Below are 20,345 nucleotides of genomic sequence, written 5' to 3' on the forward strand. Positions count from 1 at the left end.
TCAGAAAGCTGCAGTGTACCGAAGAATTAAAATTAGAATATTCAGTATCTTTTCTACAAGGGGATGCATATGAATGGTGGAAGACCATCCCCCACAGCCTGGTTGAGCCACCTATGCTGACATGGACAGACTTCCTGAGGGAATTCAGGCAGAAATGGGTTCCCGATGCGTATGTAGATATGAAATTGCAAGAATTCTTGAGTTTGAAACAAGGGGACAGAACCGTAGCAGAGTATGAGAGAGACTTCTCAAGGCTAAGCCACTGTGCTGAAAGCTTAGTCTCCACCCCTAGAGACAGATGTAAGAGGTTTGAGTCCAGATTAAGGCCGAATTTAAGGATGCAAGTTATCGGTTTCCGCCATCAGAATTTCTCTGAGTTTATCTCACAGGCCCTGGAATTAGAAAAGATAGAATCAGAAGGGGCAGTGAAGAAGGATACACAAGAGAAAGAGAAGATTGAAAAGACTACTGGACAAGCACCTCAGAGTGGTTCTGGGAATAGGAAACAGTTTGGGGGATCCAACTCTCGCAGATCTGGCAGAGGCAGATTCTCTGGCCAAAGACCACCCCGGTCTGGTCAGCAGACCCAGCAAGCACCCTGAGGAGCTCTATCAGTACGACAGTGTGAAACTTATGATAGAACTCATGGTGGGGTTTGTTTCAAGGCTACTGGTGCATGTTTTAACTATGGAGGTAGCGGACATTTCGCTAAGGATTGTACTAGTCTGCGCCGGTCTGGACCTTTTGCTACATATGAGGGATCAGCCCAAGTCTCTGCACCTAGAGGATCACAGCCAGCTAGTAGAGGTAGAGGCAGAGGTAGGGGTCCTGGTAACACTCCTGGAAGTCAAAGCACTGCTAACCAGCCAGTATCCAGTGGCGCACCAGTCAGAGTGTATACCATGCATCAGAGGGAGGAAGCTGAAACATCAGACGTATCAGTTGGTATTTTCTCCATCCTTGACCAAGATGTACATGTGTTATTTGATCCTGGCTCCACACATTCGTATGTTAGTGCTAGTGTGATGTGTTCTACTGCTATTCAGTGTGTACCAATGGATTATGATGTGCTAGTAACTAGTCCATTAGGCCAGGAGGTCAGGGTCAATAACTTATATAGGGATTGTCCTTTGGTGATCCAAGGACACACCTTTCTGTCTGATTTAATTGAAATGCCCTTCAGAGATTATGATATTATCTTGGGCATGGATTGGTTAGCTAGGCATCATGCGATGATTGACTGTAGACTGAATATAGTCACTTTTGGTCTTCCTCAGTATAGTGATGTAGTAATACATGGGGAGAGACAGCTATTGCCTTCAAACATCATTTCAGCTGCACTGGCCAGAAAAATGATTAGGAAAGGGTGTGGCGTACTTGGCACATGTGATAGACACCCAAGTGGATAGTCCAGCTCTGAAGGACATCCCCACTGTATGTGACTTTCCGGATGTGTTTCCTGATGAATTGCCAGGATTACCTCTAGAATGAGAAGTGCAGTTTGAAATTGATGTTATGCCTAGTGTGGACCCAATCTCTACAACGCCATACAAAATGGCACCAGCAGAACTAAAAGAATTAAAAGTGCAGTTGCAAGAATTGCTTGACAAGGGCTTTATCCGCCCTAGTATGTCACCTTGGGGAGCGCCAGTGTTGTTTGGAAAGAAGAAAGATGGCACTCTCCATTTGTGTATTGATTGTCGGCAGTTGAATAAGGTGATAATAAAGAATAGATACCCATTGCCCCGCATTGATGACTTGTTTGATCAGTTAAGGGGTGCAGCTGTGTTCTCCAAAATTGACCTGAGATCAGGTTATTATCAGCTGAAAGTACAAGAGTAGAGTATTGCTAAAACTGCCTTTAGAACCCGCTATGGCCATTATGAGTTTTTGGTTATGCCATTCAGGTTAACTAATGCTCCGGCTGCTTTTATGGATCTAATGAACACTATCTTCAGACCATACTTCGACCAGTTTGTTGTGGTATTTATAGATGATATATTGGTCTATTCGAGGAATGCAGAAGAGCATGATAGACATCTACGGATTGTACTACAGACTTTGAGAGAGAAACAGCTATATGCCAAATTGTCAAAATGTGAATTTTGGCTGAAGGAAATATCTTTCTTGGGGCATGTAGTATCAGAAGAGGGCATCAAGGTAGATCCAAGTAAGATAGAAGTTGTCCTTAATTGGAGGCCACCCAGAAATGTCACAGAGGTTTACAGTTTTTTAGGTTTAGCTAGATACTACCGTCGATTTGTGAAGGGATTTTCCATGTTGGCATCTCCATTGACTAAGCTACTCCGAAAAGATGTAAAATTTCAGTGGATGGATAAATGCCAACAGAGTTTTAATGAATTGAAAAGATGTTTGACTAAAGCTCCAGTCCTGACTTTACCTACACCGAGTAAAGAATACACCATTTATAGCGATGCTTCTCACAATGGCTTATGTAAGATCGAAATGTCATTGCCTATGCATCATGCCAGCTGAAACCGCATGAGAGGAATTATCCAACACATGACTTGGAGCTTGCAGCTATTGTGTTTGCTCTTAAGATTTGGAGACATTATTTGTATGGGGAAAAGTATTACATCTGCATAAATCATAAGAGTTTGAAGTATTTGGGCGCCCAGAAAGAGCTGAACTTGAGACAGAGGAGATGGCTAGAGTTGATAAAAGACTATGATTGTCTGATAGACTATCAGCCAGGGAAAGCTAATGTTGTGGCTGATGCCTTAAGTCGCAAGACTATGGTAAGTCTACGGGTTACTCCTTTGTCTTTGGTACATGAGTTAAGATCATTACATGCCAGCTTAGAGATTAATGATGATGGGCAGACAGCAGTTGCATGGCATGTATAGCCAGTGTTGATTGATCAAATCAGAATGGCTGCTCAGAATGATCATAAGTATCAGAAGCTATTGGAAGAAGTCAAGCAGTGTAACACCCCTAAGTTCGGTAGTGCGTTCTGCTGCTCCAGTGACCAGTGTTGTCTGGACAGCTAGGATGCCTAGAACCACACTTCAATGAGAGTGAGGAGACATAAAATAATGAAATAAAAGAAAAGAAAGTACAAGAAAAACAAAGGAAAAATGATTGCAAAGAAATGTGATCAAGTTAAACAAGCCGGGAAACCTAACGATGGGTGACCGCACTGGGAAGTCACGGCGTGGACCGTTGACTGGCCCTGGACTGCGGGGAACCCTGGAAAACATTTTTGGGACATAAATAGACCCTTGTTGAAGAATAAATATCATTAGAAATATCAAAGAAAAATTAAATAATTAGTACAAAGAAAAGTGAGAAATCGAAAAACAGACAAAACCCGGTAATACCGAAAAATCAGGAATGCCACCCGAACAGGGGCATTATGGTCATTTGACATCCCGAAGTGTCTTTTGACCTAAATGTCCATTAAAAATAAATAGTATTACACTTAGAAAATAAAATGAAAAATTAAATTGGTGGTACCTAAAATAAATAGTGGAAATTATGGGTTAAATGTGGAATAAATGAATAATTACTTTATTATATGATTAAGTGACTAAGTGGACCACTAAGGGGATTAATTAAATACATAGTGGGACATGTGTACACTTAAAATGCAGCTGAATAAGTCATCTTCCTCATTTGCATTCAAATTGCCAAATTGAAGAGTGAAGGAAACTCCATAGCCATTTTTCATGCAAGCTTTCTTAACTCTCCATTTTCAACTCCAACCTCTTAGTGTTCTTCATTAAACTTTGTCTACACATCACAAGGAAGATATTGATACTAATTTTGAGAAGTTTGATGAAGGTTTAGCAAGTTACAATTAAAGGTAAGTTTGCATTTTTGAGAATTTCTTTGTTAAAGTTTATGTTCATGTTATGGGTGTTAGTTTGGTGAAAGAAAATTTTGAGTTTGAAGGGTTATTGTTGTTTTCATTTTGGACAGCCATGAGTCACGTTTTTGATGAGATATTTGTGCATATAATTGATGAGAAATGGTGTTAATCATGATGAATTAGTAACCTAGTGAATTATTTCATGTTTATGTGGTGATTTATGCACTTGGATGGGAAATTGTAAAATGGATGGCACTTTGATGTTGAAGAATGGTTTGTGGCAGCTTGGGGACACTTGAGTAATGGTATATATTGAAGGAAATGTATGCAGAATATTAACCTAGAAGGATTGATGATATGTATGTAGATTGATCTTGTAAAGTGTGTGTAAAATTTGTAATGGTTAGGTGTGTTTGTAATAGTACTTAGAAATTGTAATTGTGAATGATATTGGTGTGTTGAGGCTGATTGGAATCTGTCCAAAATAATGTTAATGTAAAGTAGAAAGTGCTTTTGGTAATGTACCAAAACTGATTTGGTAGGGTATGGAAGTAAAGTTTGCAAGGTAAATATGTGTTTTGAATGGGGTGTGAAAAGCATATTGAGGGCAGTACACATTTTAGCCTATAACCTTAAATGTGTAACCTCAATTGGTATGAGACCAATTTGAGGTGAAACTAGGCACAAAATGTGCCAACTTTCATTGAGAAACCAGGCCAAAATTCTGCTTGCAAGGTGACCTAAAAAAATGACCAATTCGGATTAGGTGCAATTAGGACCTGAAAAATGACCAATTGGGCAGCAGTGAGTGTTTAGGCCATAACTCACTCAAACCAGGTCCAATTGACCTGAAATTTTAACCAAGAATAGTTAAGACCCATACCTACAAGTCTTATGAAGACACCAAAGCCCAGAAATGACCATAAGCAAGTCAAACAACTTGCACAAGTTCGGGTCCAAAAACTGGCCGAACCAGAATTGACCAATTTGACCTAAAATTGACCTAAAATGGTAACATTTGACCAGCAAGAGTGTAATGACCATAACTCGGTCTACTTAACTCGGATTGACCTGAAATTTTGCACATGTCCATAAGACCTAAATCTACAAGTTTGTAGTTTCGACCGAGACCGAAAACCGAGGAAACTAGATCGTCCGGTTAGGTCAAACCAGTGTCGGAATCCAAAGAATTTGCATTAAAATGCACTAAGCAAGTAAATGACTTTGTTAAAACATACCAAACCTAAAACCCTAGCAAATGTGACATATTAACGACACTAAAACCTAATTTACCTAACACGCAACGAGGGTATATTAGGTGATTAAGTGAATAATTGAGTTGATGCATTATTTACCAAACACCATCGATAGAGACGATTTAAATTAGTCTGAAACACTTCAAATTGTGTTTCTCGATTACCAAAGACTCAGAAAGGGAAGGAAACACTGAGTCGGATCGGAGGACAGTCATCGAGGTTTGTGCACAACAACTGCTTTCTTTTGAATTATTTTCAATGGAAATAAATATTGACTATTTGCATATCATTATTTTAAATTGTGGAAATGTGTTTGGTGGACACTTATTGATTGAAAAACATTGTGAATGGTTTGAAACTGAAAAATTGTTTGAATGGTATTTGATGGATACTTATTGATTGAAAAGCAATCAGTAAATGGTTTTTGTGGAAATTGAAGTGAATTACGAATTGTGTTGGCATTTTGTGAATGAAATTATAACTTTGGAAATTTATTGGATTCTTACGGATCATTTGAATAAAATGTTTGGAATTGTTTTGACTCACAATTGGCATGACACTGATAATATGTTCCTCCTCCATTAATGGGGTGAGTGTGATTATTCCTCCCTCTTTGACTTATTAGTCTCGGGTGAGTATGATTATGTTCCTCCCTCTTTGACTTCCCAGTCTGAGGTGAGTATGGATGAGTTCTCATTATATAGCTAGCTTCCTCCCTCATTGATTTCGATTATTGGGGTGAGCATGTCTTGTCGTGGTGTACAACACGGCATATATGGAAAAATTGTGTCATGGCCTAAATTGTGTTATAGATTGGCAACACTGTATTCTTCAGTTATTTGATCGAATTGTGTTATTATGTATTGTGAGATTGTGAAATTGATTTAAACTCTTATTGACATATACTGTCTATTGAATTCAACCATGATCTGACTTATTGAAAATTATTGTGATATTAACAAATGGAGTTTAAATTCTTGTTGACATTTATTGTCTTGAATTTAACTATGGTTTTAAGTATCCACTATTGATATGATTTATGAATTGTGATTTAAAATTTGTATTTGTTAAATGTTGTGCACCACTGAGACATTGTCTCAGCGATAGCTTTTTATTGCTGTCACAGGTAGAGAGACAGACAGTATAAAGAAAGTTAGGTCGCTAGTATCGCCAATGAGAGATTTTGGGTATAGTGAGTATACCACATGTGGCATTTTGTAATCAGAATGTATATTCACTGTATGTATATTTTATTCTTGGTTTTGAGCAGTTGTAAATTTAAGTTGTACAGTAAAGTTGTAAAATAATTATGAGTTATTTGGCTTGTAAAAATTGTGTTATATCTTTGTATCTTAGTCTTTGAAAATCACTGTGGATTTGACTTGAGAAATGTGTTGTGTTGATAAAAATGTTGGAGTTGAGATTTGAAAATATATTGAAGTGCTTTTTACAGGTTTTCTGAAGAACTGTTTTGTCCAAAATACAAATGGCACCTTGCCAAAATTTTTACAGATATTCCAAATAAATCAAATGAGTTAGTTGTTTCACTTCAGTTCACCAAAGTCTTCCACACCTCTAAATAGTGCTCACCACTGTAAAAGAAGTAAGAAAAGTTTTTAAAATCCCTTGTAGTGTATTTAATGGATTATCAGTAGACGGAGTTGGTAATTCATTAGGTATACTACGGGATCATGTTATGCCTTACAGAGGGGTAGGGTGTGACATGTTTTAGTGGTATCAGAGCAAAGTTTTTAAATTCTGTTTTCACCTGTCATTTGAATATTCTTTCTTCACAGTACAACTGCTCAATATCATTGTTTGATACATACAGTACATTACATTATAAATATGCACTAACGGGAGGAAATCTCCTTGTGTTATTGGTTTAGGAGATCTAAAATCCTCGCATTGACTATGGAAGAGGGTGATCGTTCAGTCGATCAATCTATTGAGGCTGAGGTGCAAAAGGATGCCCCATGCCTACATAATGTCGTGGTTCAAGAGCACCACCGCAAGATCGCAGCTTCTCGATTCGCCACAGACGCACTGCAATGTTCCAACAAATGGATGGTAATGTGCCTACTCAAGTCCCAATACAGACACCGGTGGTACAACCACGATCTCGCTAGACAATATGACAAATTGATGAAGTATGGGGCTACAGAGTTCAAGGGAACAGAGATCCTCTAGAGGCGTAACAATGGTTAGAGAGGATGGATAGGGTATTCAAGAAACCGCATTGCACAGAGGAGCTTAGATTTGAGTACTCAGATCTTTGCTGTGGGGATGCTTATGACTGTGGAAAACCATCCCCACACCGATAGAACTGCAGTGCTAACATGGAATGACTTCCTCGTGAATTCAGCAAAAATATGTCCCCGATGCTTATGTAGACCGTAAGTCGCAAGAATTCCTAAGTCTCAAACAGGGGATCGGTGGTCGAGTATGAAAGGGAATTCTCCCGCCTAAGCCATTATGCAAGAAGTCTACTTTCTACCAAATAGGAGAGATGTAAGAGGTTTGAAACCGCTTGAAGCCTAGTATCGATTACAAGTGGTCGGATTCAAACATAACAACTTCTTCCGAACTTATTTCTCAAGCACTAGAATTAGAAAGAATTGAATCTGAAGCGGCTCTTGAGAAAAAGAAATCAGAGAAGGCAGAAAAAGAGGGAAAGTCAGCAGAACAGAGTTCTAGTGGTCCTACTGGAAAGAGGACAAACTTTGGGGGATACGACAGAGATAGTAAGAAGTCCGGTAGAGATAGATCTTTTGGACAGAAACCACCTCGATCCGATCACCAACTCAACGAAACCCGTAAATGCGTCGGATCGACTTTGTGAAACTTGTGGTAAACCACATAGTGGGGTATGTTATAGAGCCTTAGGAGCATGCTTTAATTGTGGAGAGACTAGTCATTTTGCTAAGGATTGTGTAAATCCAGGTCGTTCTGGATCATTTACTACACCAAAGGGATCAACCCAAGTTTCTACCCCAAAGAGTTCACCATCAGTTAGTAGAGGCAAAGGTAGAGGTAGGGGTAGTACACCTAGAAGTCAGACTACTGTGAATCAGCCAAAACAGGGTGATGCTTCAACGAGAGTATACGCTATACGACAGAAAAGAGACTGAGACTTTTGACATCATTCTTTGGTACTTTCTCAATTAGCAACTGAGATATATATATGTATTGTTTGACCTGGAATTTTCATATTTTTACATTAGTGTTAGAACTATATGTTCTGTTGTTATTCGTTTACAGAGGAATAAATTTTGACGCATTAGTGATTAGCCCTTAAGATAAGGATTGTGATAATAAGTGAAATTAGTTTTGAAAGAGTTTATCGGCGAAAAGTATTTTCTAACACACCATAAATTATAAAGCTAATTAGTGAGCCTACTTAATGTAAGGCAAGAGGACGTAAAAGTAAGATGCAGTAATGGAATTGCTCTTGATAAGGGCAAGGAGGTTACTGTTAGAAATTGCTAATGGATATTGTAATCAGAATAAGATTCGAATATCAGTGAATTCAAAAAGAATAAAAGATAACAAAGTTTGATCTATTGGTATGTATAGTAGTAACTATGCAATGTTCTTGATGTTTATACTGTAAGCTGCAGATTACAGTACTAACTTGAGATTATTGTGTAGAGCTACGTACTAACCGATAGTACACCTAGATGAGAATAGTTGCCAACGGCATCTGTTTTGGCATAGTTATGCCTTGTGAGTATTTATTTGTTATAAATAAGTTTTATAATCCTACTTAGGGATCTAAAACTCAAAAGTTAAAATATCGAAAGGTTATAGTTCAAGATAAAAGGAAGTAAGTTATAGAACATTGACAGATAAAAAGAGTTATGGAAGTAGAGACTTGAGCAGTTGATTCATATGTAACAAAGAAATATTCGAATGTGAGGAAGACTATGGACTAGAATGGTCGAGGACCAATGCACGATGAATGATTCTAATATGACCTCAAGGGTCATTCAAGAAGGAACGTGAGCTGAAATATTAGACAACATAATAGTAAGAGGAGATTGGTGTTATCCAAACAAAGTAAACATTGTATTAGATTGTTAAAAGTCTTACGATCATATAGAAAGGAGAAAATAAACGTATGACTATTGTAAGATGATTACTGGGTAAAATTTCGTGGACGAAATTTATTTAAGGGGGGGAGAAGTGTAACACCCCTGAGTTCGATAGTGCGTTCTGCTGCTCCAGTGACCAGTGTTGTCCGGACAGCTAGGATGCCTAGAACCACACTTCAATGAGAGTGAGGAGACATAAAATAATGAAATAAAAGAAAAGAAAGTACAAGAAAAACAAAGGAAAAATGATTGCAAAGAAATGTGATCAAGTTAAACGAGCCGGGAAACCTAACGATGGGTGACCGCACTGGGAAGTCACGGCGTGGACCGTTGGATCGCCCTGATCATGGGAACCACGAAAACATTTTTGGGACATAAATAGACCCTTGTTGAAGAATAAATATCATTAGAAATATCAAAGAAAAATTAAATAAATAGTACAAAGAAAAGTGAGAAATCGAAAAACAGTCAAAACACGGAAAAACTGAAAAATCAGTAATGACACACGAACAGTGGCATTATGGTCATTTGACATCCCGAAGTGTCTTTTGACCTAAATGTCCATTAAAAATAAATAGTATTACACTTAGAAAATAAAATGAAAAATTAAATTGGTGGTACCTAAAATAAATAGTGGAAATTATGGGTTAAATGTGGAATAAATGAATAATTACTTTATTATATGATTAAGTGACTAAGTGGACAACTAAGGGGATTAATTAAATACATAGTGGGACATGTGTACACTTAAAATGCAGCTGAATAAGTCATCTTCCTCATTTGCATTCAAATTGCCGAATTGAAGAGTGAAGGAAACTCCATAGCCATTTTTCATGCAAGCTTTCTTAACTCTCCATTTTCAACTCCAACCTCTTAGTGTTCTTCATTAAACTTTGTCTACACATCACAAGGAAGATATTGATACTAATTTTGAGAAGTTTGATGAAGGTTTAGCAAGTTACAATTAAAGGTAAGTTTGCATTTTTGAGAATTTCTTTGTTAAAGTTTATGTTCATGTTATGGGTGTTAGTTTGGTGAAAGAAAATTTTGAGTTTGAAGGGTTATTGTTGTTTTCATTTTGGACAGCCATGAGTCACGTTTTTGATGAGATATTTGTGCATATAATTGATGAGAAATGGTGTTGATCATGATGAATTAGTAACCTAGTGAATTATTTCATGTTTATGTGGTGATTTATGCACTTGGATGGGAAATTGTAAAATGGATGGCACTTTGATGTTGAAGAATGGTTTGTGGCAGCTTGGGGACACTTGAGTAATGGTATATATTGAAGGAAATGTATACAGAATATTAACCTAGAAGGATTGATGATATGTATGTAGATTGATCTTGTAAAGTGTGTGTAAAATTTGTAATGGTTAGGTGTGTTTGTAATAGTACTTAGAAATTGTAATTGTGAATGATATTGGTGTGTTGAGGCTGATTGGAATCTGCCCAAAATAATGTTAATGTAAAGTAGAAAGTGCTTTTGGTAATGTACCAAAACTGATTTGGTAGGGTATGGAAGTAAAGTTTGCAAGGTAAATATGTGTTTTGAATGGGGTGTGAAAAGCATATTGAGGGCAGTACACATTTTAGCCTATAACCTTAAATGTGTAACCTCAATTGGTATGAGACCAATTTGAGGTGAAACTAGGCACAAAATGTGCCAACTTTCATTGAGAAACCAGGCCAAAATTCTGCTTGCAAGGTGACCTAAAAAAATGACCAATTCGGATTAGGTGCAATTAGGACCTGAAAAATGACCAATTGGGCAGCAGTGAGTGTTTAGGCCATAACTCACTCAAACCAGGTCCAATTGACCTGAAATTTTAACCAAGAATAGTTAAGACCCATACCTACAAGTCTTATGAAGACACCAAAGCCCAGAAATGACCATAAGCAAGTCAAACAACTTGCACAAGTTCGGGTCCAAACACTGGCCGAACCAGAATTGACCAATTTGACCTAAAATTGACCTAAAATGGTACCATTTGACCAGCAAGAGTGTAATGACCATAACTCGGTCTACTTAACTCGGATTGACCTGAAATTTTGCACCGCGGTCCATAAGACCTAAATCTACAAGTTTGTAGTTTCGACCGAGACCCGAAAACCGAGGAAACTAGATCGTCCGGTTAGGTCAAACCAGTGTCCCGGAATCCAGCAATTTGCATTAAAATGCACTAAGCAAGGAAATGACTTTGGTAAAACATACCAAACCTAAAACCCTATCAAATGTGACATATTAACGACACTAAAACCTAATTTACCTAAAACGCAACGAGGGTCGGTATATTAGGTGATTAAGTGAATAATTGAGTTCAGTGCATTATTTACCAAACACCATCGATAGAGACAGTTTAAATTAGTAATTGAAACACTTCAAATTGTGTTTCTCGATTACCAAAGGCTCAGGAAAAGGAAGGAAACACCGAGTCCAGATCGGGGGATCATCGAGGTTTGTGCACAACAAGCTTTCTTTTGAATTATTTTCAATGGAAATAAATATTGACTATTTGCATATCATTGTTTTAAATTGTGGAAATGTGTTTGGTGGACACTTATTGATTGAAAAACATTGTGAATGGTTTGAAACTGTGAAAAATTGTTTGAATGGTATTTGATGGATACTTATTGATTGAAAAGCACTGTAAATGGTTTTTGTGGAAATTGAAGTGAATTACGAATTGTGTTGGCATTTTGTGAATGAAATTATAACTTTGGAAATTTATTGGATTCTTACGGATCATTTGAATAAAATGTTTGGAATTGTTTTGACTCACAATTGGCATGACACTGATAATATGTTCCTCCTCCATTAATGGGGTGAGTGTGATTATTCCTCCCTCTTTGACTTATTAGTGCAGGGTGAGTATGATTATGTTCCTCCTCTTTGACTTCGATCCGAGGTGAGTATGGATGAGTTCTCATTATATAGCTAGCTTCCTCCCTCATTGATTTCGATTATTGGGGTGAGCATGTCTTGTCGTGGTGTACAATACGGCATATATGGAAAATTTGTGTCATGGCCTAAATTGTGTTATAGATTGGCAACACTGTATTCTTCAGTTATTTGATCGAATTGTGTTATTATGTATTGTGAGATTGTGAAATTGATTTAAACTCTTATTGACATATACTGTCTATTGAATTCAACCATGATCTGACTTATTGAAAATTATTGTGATATTAACAAATGGAGTTTAAATTCTTGTTGACATTTATTGTCTTGAATTTAACTATGGTTTTAAGTATCCACTATTGATATGATTTATGAATTGTGATTTAAAATTTGTATTTGTTAAATGTTGTGCACCACTGAGACATTGTCTCAGCGATAGCTTTTTATTGCTGTCGCAGGTAGAGAGACAGACAGGGCAGCAGGCTAGGCTGCTAGTATCGCCAGCGAGAGATTTTTGGGTATAGTGAGTATACCACATGTGGCATTTTGTACTGTAATGTATATTCACTGTATGTATATTTTATTCTTGGTTTTGAGCAGTTGTAAATTTAAGTTGTACAGTAAAGTTGTAAAATAATTATGAGTTATTTGGCTTGTAAAAATTGTGTTATATCTTTGTATCTTAGTCTTTGAAAATCACTGTGGATTTGACTTGAGAAATGTGTTGTGTTGATAAAAATGTTGGAGTTGAGATTTGAAAATATATTGAAGTGCTTTTTACAGGTTTTCTGAAGAACTGTTTTGTCCAAAATACAAATGGCACCTTGCCAAAATTTTTACAGATATTCCAAATAAATCAAATGAGTTAGTTGTTTCACTTCAGTTCACCAAAGTCTTCCACACCTCTAAATAGTGCTCACCACTGTAAAAGAAGTAAGAAAAGTTTTTAAAATCCCTTGTAGTGTATTTAATGGATTATCAGTAGACGGAGTTGGTAATTCATTAGGTATACTACGGGATCATGTTATGCCTTACAGAGGGGTAGGGTGTGACAAGCAGGGCAAGAAATCAGAATTCTCAATCAGAGATGATGGTCTACTACTACACTAGGGTAGAATGTGTGTTCCTAATGATGTCGATTTGAGGCAGATCATTTTGAAGGAAGCACATGAGTCTCCTTTTGCCATGCACCCTGGTGGCACAAAAATGTATAGAGGGCTAAAGGAGCATTACTGGTGGATGGGTATGGAAAGAGATGTGGCAGAGTTTGTATCCAAATGCCTAACTTGTCAGCAAGTAAAGGTAGAGCATCAAGTACCCACTGGGTTGTTACATCCACTACCAGTGCCAGAATGGAAATGGGAAAGAATAACAATGGATTTTGTGATGGGACTTCTGAGGACACAGAAGAGTCACGATGCAGTTTGGGTCATTATTGACAAACTGACTAAATCTGCTCATTTTCTGCCAGTTCGGATGGATTACAGTTTAGAAAGATTGGCCAAGTTGTACATTGATGAGATTGTGAGACTGCATGGAGTGCCAGTATCCATCGTATCAGACAGAGATCCTAGGTTCACTTCTAGATTCTGGGGTAGTCTTCAGAGAGCCCTAGGAACTAGATTGAACTTCAGTACTACGTTCCACCTATAGACAGATGGCCAGTCTGAGAGTGTAATTCAGATCTTGGGGAACATGCTACGGGCTTGTGTGATTGAGTTTGAGGGCAGTTGGGATGCACACTTGCCTTTGATTGAGTTTGCTTACAACAACAGCTACCAATCAAGCATTGGGATGCCTCCATATGATGCTTTATATGGTAGAAAATGCAGAACCCCGTTGTGTTGGGATGACGTGGGTGAAAGAAAGATGATTGGACCTGAAATTGTGCAGCAAACTGAGGAAAAGATCAGAGTGATCAGAGATCAACTTAAGACTGCATCAGACCGTCAGAAGTCCTGCATTGATCTGAAGAGAAGGGATATTGAGTATGCAGTGGGTGAGAATGTTTTCCTCAAAGTTTCTCCTTGGAAGAGAATTATGAGATTCGGCAGAAAGGGGAAACTGAGTCCTCGTTTCATTGGGCCTTATGAGGTTCTGGAAAGAGTGGGTCCTTTGGCATATCAGTTAGCACTACCTCCAGAGTTGGAAAAGATACATAATGTCTTCCATGTGTCTATGTTGAGGAGGTATCGATCAGACCCATCTCATGTACTATCAGTGGAAGAAATTGAAGTAAATCCAGACCTCATGTATGAAGAAGAACCCATAGAGATTCTGGCTTATGAGGTGAAACAGCTGCGGAACAAACAGATACCGTTGGTAAAAGTGCTATGGAACCATCATTCGAGAACGAGAAGAGGACATGAGGAGACAACACCCATAGCTATTCAGAGATTAATACCAGGTAAAATTTGGAGACGAAATTTATTTAAGGGGGGGAGAATTGTAACACCCTCATTTGTATAGCCTGGTATATTTCACTGTTCCGGTGACCGGTGTCAGTCCGAACAATTAAGGGGATTAGAGCCATACTTAAGGCAACTAGATAAACCATAAACACAAATAATTAGTAATGTTCAATTAGTTAAGTATAAATAAGAAAAACAAAACATAAGAAGTTAAACGAGCCGAGAGTCACAGTGATGGGTGACCTTCTCGGGAACAACTGCGAAGTCATTTTAATCTCAAATTTTGAACCGTAAAATGTGACGCCGCCGTCCTTAGGACCCTTATAAACATAGTGGAAAAGAGAAAATCACGAAAAAGAACTGTTAAGCCAGTCAAATAATTAGGTCAAGGAGCCAAAAGAAATATATAATTAATTGCAAACCGAGATGAACCGGCGAGGGGCAATTTGGTCAATTGACCCCGAGAGCTGACTCCTGACCTAACTGTCAAATAAAATCGGAGAAAAGAAAACTACGGTATCGAGAATTAAATTAAAGAACTAGTAAAAAAAAAAAGAAAATTGAAAATGGAAAAGTCAAAAGGGTGATGACATCATGCATGACCTCATGCATGATGCCATAAAGAATATAATTAATTAATTTATTTATTTACATTTTTGGTCTTCCATAAGACTTAAAAATTCATAAAAAAAGAAATAAAATCATTTCTTCTTCTTCAAAAATTGTCCTCATCTCTCTCTCACTTTTCTCTCCCAAGGTTCCTCCATTAACAAGCTTTTAAAGCTTGAAAAACTTAGTTCTTCCCCACAAATTTCAACCTTAAACCCGAAAAAGCTTCTAAGTTACCCTAGAAAAGAAGATTAAAGAATAATAGGAGGGAAGAAAGTGGAAGAATTGAAGCTTTGGGAATACTTCATTAAAGTTAAGTCAAGAATCCTCTCAATTCTCCTTATATTCATGAATTTGCACTTGAAATGAACTAGTATTGATGAAAATAAAATAAAAACAACATATTTAGGAATATAATGAAATTCAGCCAGCTTAGAGGTAACTTGAAATTGATGGATTTTGATACAATTAAAAGGGTAGGTGAGCTTGATTGAAGGTGTAGTTGAGGTTTATATAGTTTAATTGCATGAAATGAGCTTAACATGGAAATTAGGGTGTTGGACATTAGGGTTTAGAGACCAAAAATGTGAAGAAGTGCTAAATGATGTCTTTGACATAGTTTAAGGAAAGAAATGGCCATTTGTGACCTAATTAAGTGTGTTAGAAGTGTTTGAATCAAAGCCAAATTCGGATTGGGTATGCAACACGAACAAAAGTCAACTTTGAGGGACCAAAAATGGAATTTTACAAGTCCAATGGATATGGGACCAATTGGGGATGAAAATAGGCACTAAATGACACAATTTTCATTTAGGAAGCATCCCCAAAAAGTGACTAAAACCTAGTGAACAAATTGACTAAAGTTGAAAATTTGCCGGCTGCCCTGCACAAACTGACCAAATGAACAGTTTGTTCATTTGGTCATAACTCGAGCTAGGCAGGTCAAAATGACCTAAAATTTTACCAGTAGTTAGATGGAATATAGACCTAAAACTTCATGAAAAATACCAATCCAAATTATGCCATTAACCCAATCAAATTACTGAGCAAAGTTGATGACCTGAACTTGCAGAATTGCATATTTCCATATGAACAGTAAAGTTTCAATGGCTATAACACTCTCTAGAAATCTTCGATTTAGGTGATTCTTGAATCGATGGAAACCTAAGGCATAGTAGAACATTTCATATGAAGAAAATTAGACCAAATTATGGACCTAACTTGATCAAATTGCTTAACGAAGTTGGAATCAATAATCTGCCAAAACAAAATTCTGCAGCATGAACAGTAAATATAATTTGCATATAACTTGAGCTACAAAACTCCAATTGGAGTGATTCAAAAAGGAGAATAAACTTAAGACAATAAGGAACATTTTCTAAGAAGGAAGTTTTGCCAAATTCCAACAGTAAAATGACCAATGGAATAGTGCAACCTAGACACCAAAAACTGAAAATTGATTGCCTAAAAGACTTAAGTGTTGAGAAAATGACCAAAACTAACAAGTTTGGTGACCAAAATGTGCTATGTGGGTGAAGTTGGAATTCCCATACCAATTAAGCCTTAGAAAGTCAAAAATTTGACTTGAATAGTGTAGTGAATAGTAACTCGAAACACAAAAATTTCAAGAACGTCGAGTTTAGCACATTAGAGCTAGGAAAAAGTGAAGTTAAATTTATTTTTGGATTCTAAGTTATGATGCTGAAACACTGTGAAACTGTGTGTTTCAGCTGAACAAGACTTAGAAGCTCTGAGAGACTGAATCAAGGCCTAGAGGTGACTCACATCAGGTCTGTGTACAGTAATTTTTATTTAAATATATGATTCCTAAAAATTTGATTTTTTTGAGTTAATTATGAATTGTGTTGCCATTTATGATTGTGAATATGACTTTGAAGATTTCTCATAAATTATTTGAATAAATTGTTTTGAACTGATTTTGTGTTCACACTTAGCATGACAGTATCACATTATTCCTCCTCAACTGGTATGATTTGGCTTAAGTATCACATACAGTGTCATGGCTTAAGTTGTGTATGATTTGGCAACACTATGTTTATTGAACTATTTGACCAAATTGTGTTATTACGAATTTTAGTAACTTGTGAAATGTGATTGAGAAATATTTAAATTGTGATTTTATAATGAATGATTTATGTATTATATTTTAAATTTTTATTGTGCACCACTGAGTATTTTTATACTCAGCGATAGCTTATTTTGTTATCGCAGATAAGAGCAAAGAGAAAGCAGCAGAGTGAGCTGCGGGATTGACAAGAACTCTTGATCATTTTAGTACGAGTATTGTTTTATACCCTTGTAATTATTTTGATGTAAATACTGTAATGTCATAAGTATCAATGTAAAGTAAGCAGTTGTATAATAAATTGTAATAATATTATTTTTGGCTTTTATATTTGTAAAGTTAAATTATGCATACAATATTGATGGAATGATATGAAATAGTTTGTTTTGAAAATTTTGAGATGTATTGACTTGAGAATATTTGGAGGTTGGGAGTTAGGAAAAATTCATTGGAAGTGCTTTTTACAGGTTTTGAAGAACGGTTTTCTCCAAATATAAATGAAACTCTGTCAAAATTTTTATAAAATTTGCGGCAAAAATTTAAATGGACAAAATTTTTACTAGTTTATAAGCTTTGAATAAATGATTTTAATTCCTACCAAAATGCTCACCACTTCCAAAATGCAAGAAAATAGTTTTAAAGTCCCTTGTAGTGTACTTGATGAATTATCGGTAGGTGAAGTTCGGTAGTTCATTAGGTATTCTACGGGATCATGTTATGCCTTACAGAGAGGTAAGGTGTGACAGTGATAGCCCGAAGTACTAGATACCCAGTGCCAATATATCCATTTATCCAGTCTGGTCAATGTATAGGCTACATGGGCAGTTAATTTAAGCATTATTAAATTCAAATTGCTAAATTCAATTTATTGACATACAGTACCACCAAAATTAGCAAAAATGAAATGTTAGTAAATAAAAGTAGAAATAGCAACTGCAAAGAATATCGATGTCATAAATTCATAAACAATTCATTTATTGTATTTTAGTGTATATTTCTTTATAATTGGCACCACTAAGAAGAATTGCTTAGCACATTACTTTTGCTACGCATAGGTATTGGAGACACAGTTGGGGAGCCCAGCAGACCTATGACCGAGTGAGACATCAGATCTGTACAGGAGTCCAGAGTCATCTGCACTGCACTGCATACATTGTTGGACTTAGGATCTTGTGTAATGGCTATCAGTTGTATTTTGACATTTTGTTATGTAATATGTATATCATAAAACTTTAAGGTTTGTAATAATTTGTACATATTAAACTCCTATGGAGAGTGTTTGGATGAATGTAAATTATGATGGATTGTATTTTGAAACTATGAAATTTTGAGATTGAAAAATTAGTTGGAAGATTGAGATTATCATGTTGAGCTGCTTTTAACAGGTTTAGAAGGACAGTTGTCCGAAATATAGATGGCACCTTGCCGAAATTTTTTTACCATTTTTGAAACACTAATTTTATTAAAATATGAAAATAGAACCAGTATGTTATGAATATCACATAAAGACTTCTTAAATCAAATTGAATTCAGAAAATAAGATAATCACATACTAGGTGCTCCAGCACGCCGTGTAGCACGCCTTGCTTGGCTACACTGTAGACGGGTGAGGGGTGTTATACTCCAGATGATCCAACAGACCCAGTTTTGGGGTTCACCAACAGAAGATCTGCACTATCACCTCCAGCGCTTTCTTGCCTTTTGTGACACATTAAAGATGAATGGGGTCTCTGATCAAGCCATAAGACTCAGAGCATTTCCATTTTCCCTTCCAGATAGAGCAAGGAAGTGGTTAGTTTCTCAACCAGTTGGAACATTCACCACTTGGGAGGACTCTAACAAGCTTTGTCACACCTTACCCCTCTGTAAGGCATAATATAATCACATAGTATACTTAATGAATTATCGAACTTTGCCCACTGATAACCCATTAAATACACTACAAGGGATTTTAAACCAATTTCCATTTCTTTTTAAAGTGGTGGGAAATTTTGAACAGGTATTAAAAACCTTTAATTGAAGTTAAGTCATAATCAAAATTTTAATTAATTTAAAATCTCCGCAATTTTATAAAAAATTCGACAGTGTAACACCCCTATTTACATAGCCTAGTATATTTCACTGCTTCGGTGATCGGTGTTAGTCCGGATAATTAAGGGGATTAGAACCACACTTAAGACAACTAGATAAGCTTTAAACACAAATAATTAGTAATTGCCAATTAGTTAAGTATAAATAAGGAAAACAAAACATAAGAAGTTAAATGAGCCAAGAGTCACAGCGATGGGTTACCTTCTCGGCAAAGACTGCGAGATCAACTTAAACTCAAATTTCGAACAGTAAAATGTGACATCGTGGTCCTTAGGACTATTGCAAACACAGTGGAAAAGAGAAAATCACAAAAAAGAATTGTTAAGTCAGTCAAATAATTAGGTCAGGGAGCCGGAAGAAATATTGAATTATTTGCAAACCGGGCTGAACCGGCGAGGGACAATTTGGTCAATTGACCTCGAGAGCTGACTCCTAACCTAACTGTCAAATAAAATGAAAGAAAAGAAAATTTCGGAATCGGAAATTAAATTAAAGAACTAATAGAAAAAATAAATGAAAAAAAAAGAAAAAGTGGAAAGTCGTGACATCATGCATGACATCATGCATGATGCAATAAATACTATAATTAAAAAAAAATAAAATTTGGATAATTATGGTCTTCCATAAGGGATTAATTTATTAAAGAAAGAAAAAAAAAATTAGCAAAAGTCTTCATTCTTCCATTTTGCCGTCCCTCTCCTTTAGCTCTCTCTCTCTCATTTTTCTTTCTTGAAACCACCATGGGAGCTCACCTCAAGCTCTCATAAACCCTAAATTCAGCCACAAATTCCCTAACCCCCTTAAGCAAACCTTGCAAGTGGACCTTGATATGAAGCTTGGATGCCATTAAAACCAAGAAAGTGAGGAGAATTGAAGATTAAAATTTTGCACTAAGGTTAGTGATCCAACTTGAATTTTTTTGGTTTGATTCTAGTGTTTATAATTGAATGAACTTGAAAATAAACTTAAAATGAAATGAAAATAAGTGTTGAAGGACTAGAAGTAAATTTGACCAGCTAGGGTTTGATGGGTGTATACATGTGTTTTGACTGAAATAAAAG

This window comes from Hevea brasiliensis, chromosome 6, assembly GCF_030052815.1.
Source record: "Hevea brasiliensis isolate MT/VB/25A 57/8 chromosome 6, ASM3005281v1, whole genome shotgun sequence".
NCBI classification, from domain to species: domain Eukaryota; kingdom Viridiplantae; phylum Streptophyta; class Magnoliopsida; order Malpighiales; family Euphorbiaceae; genus Hevea; species Hevea brasiliensis.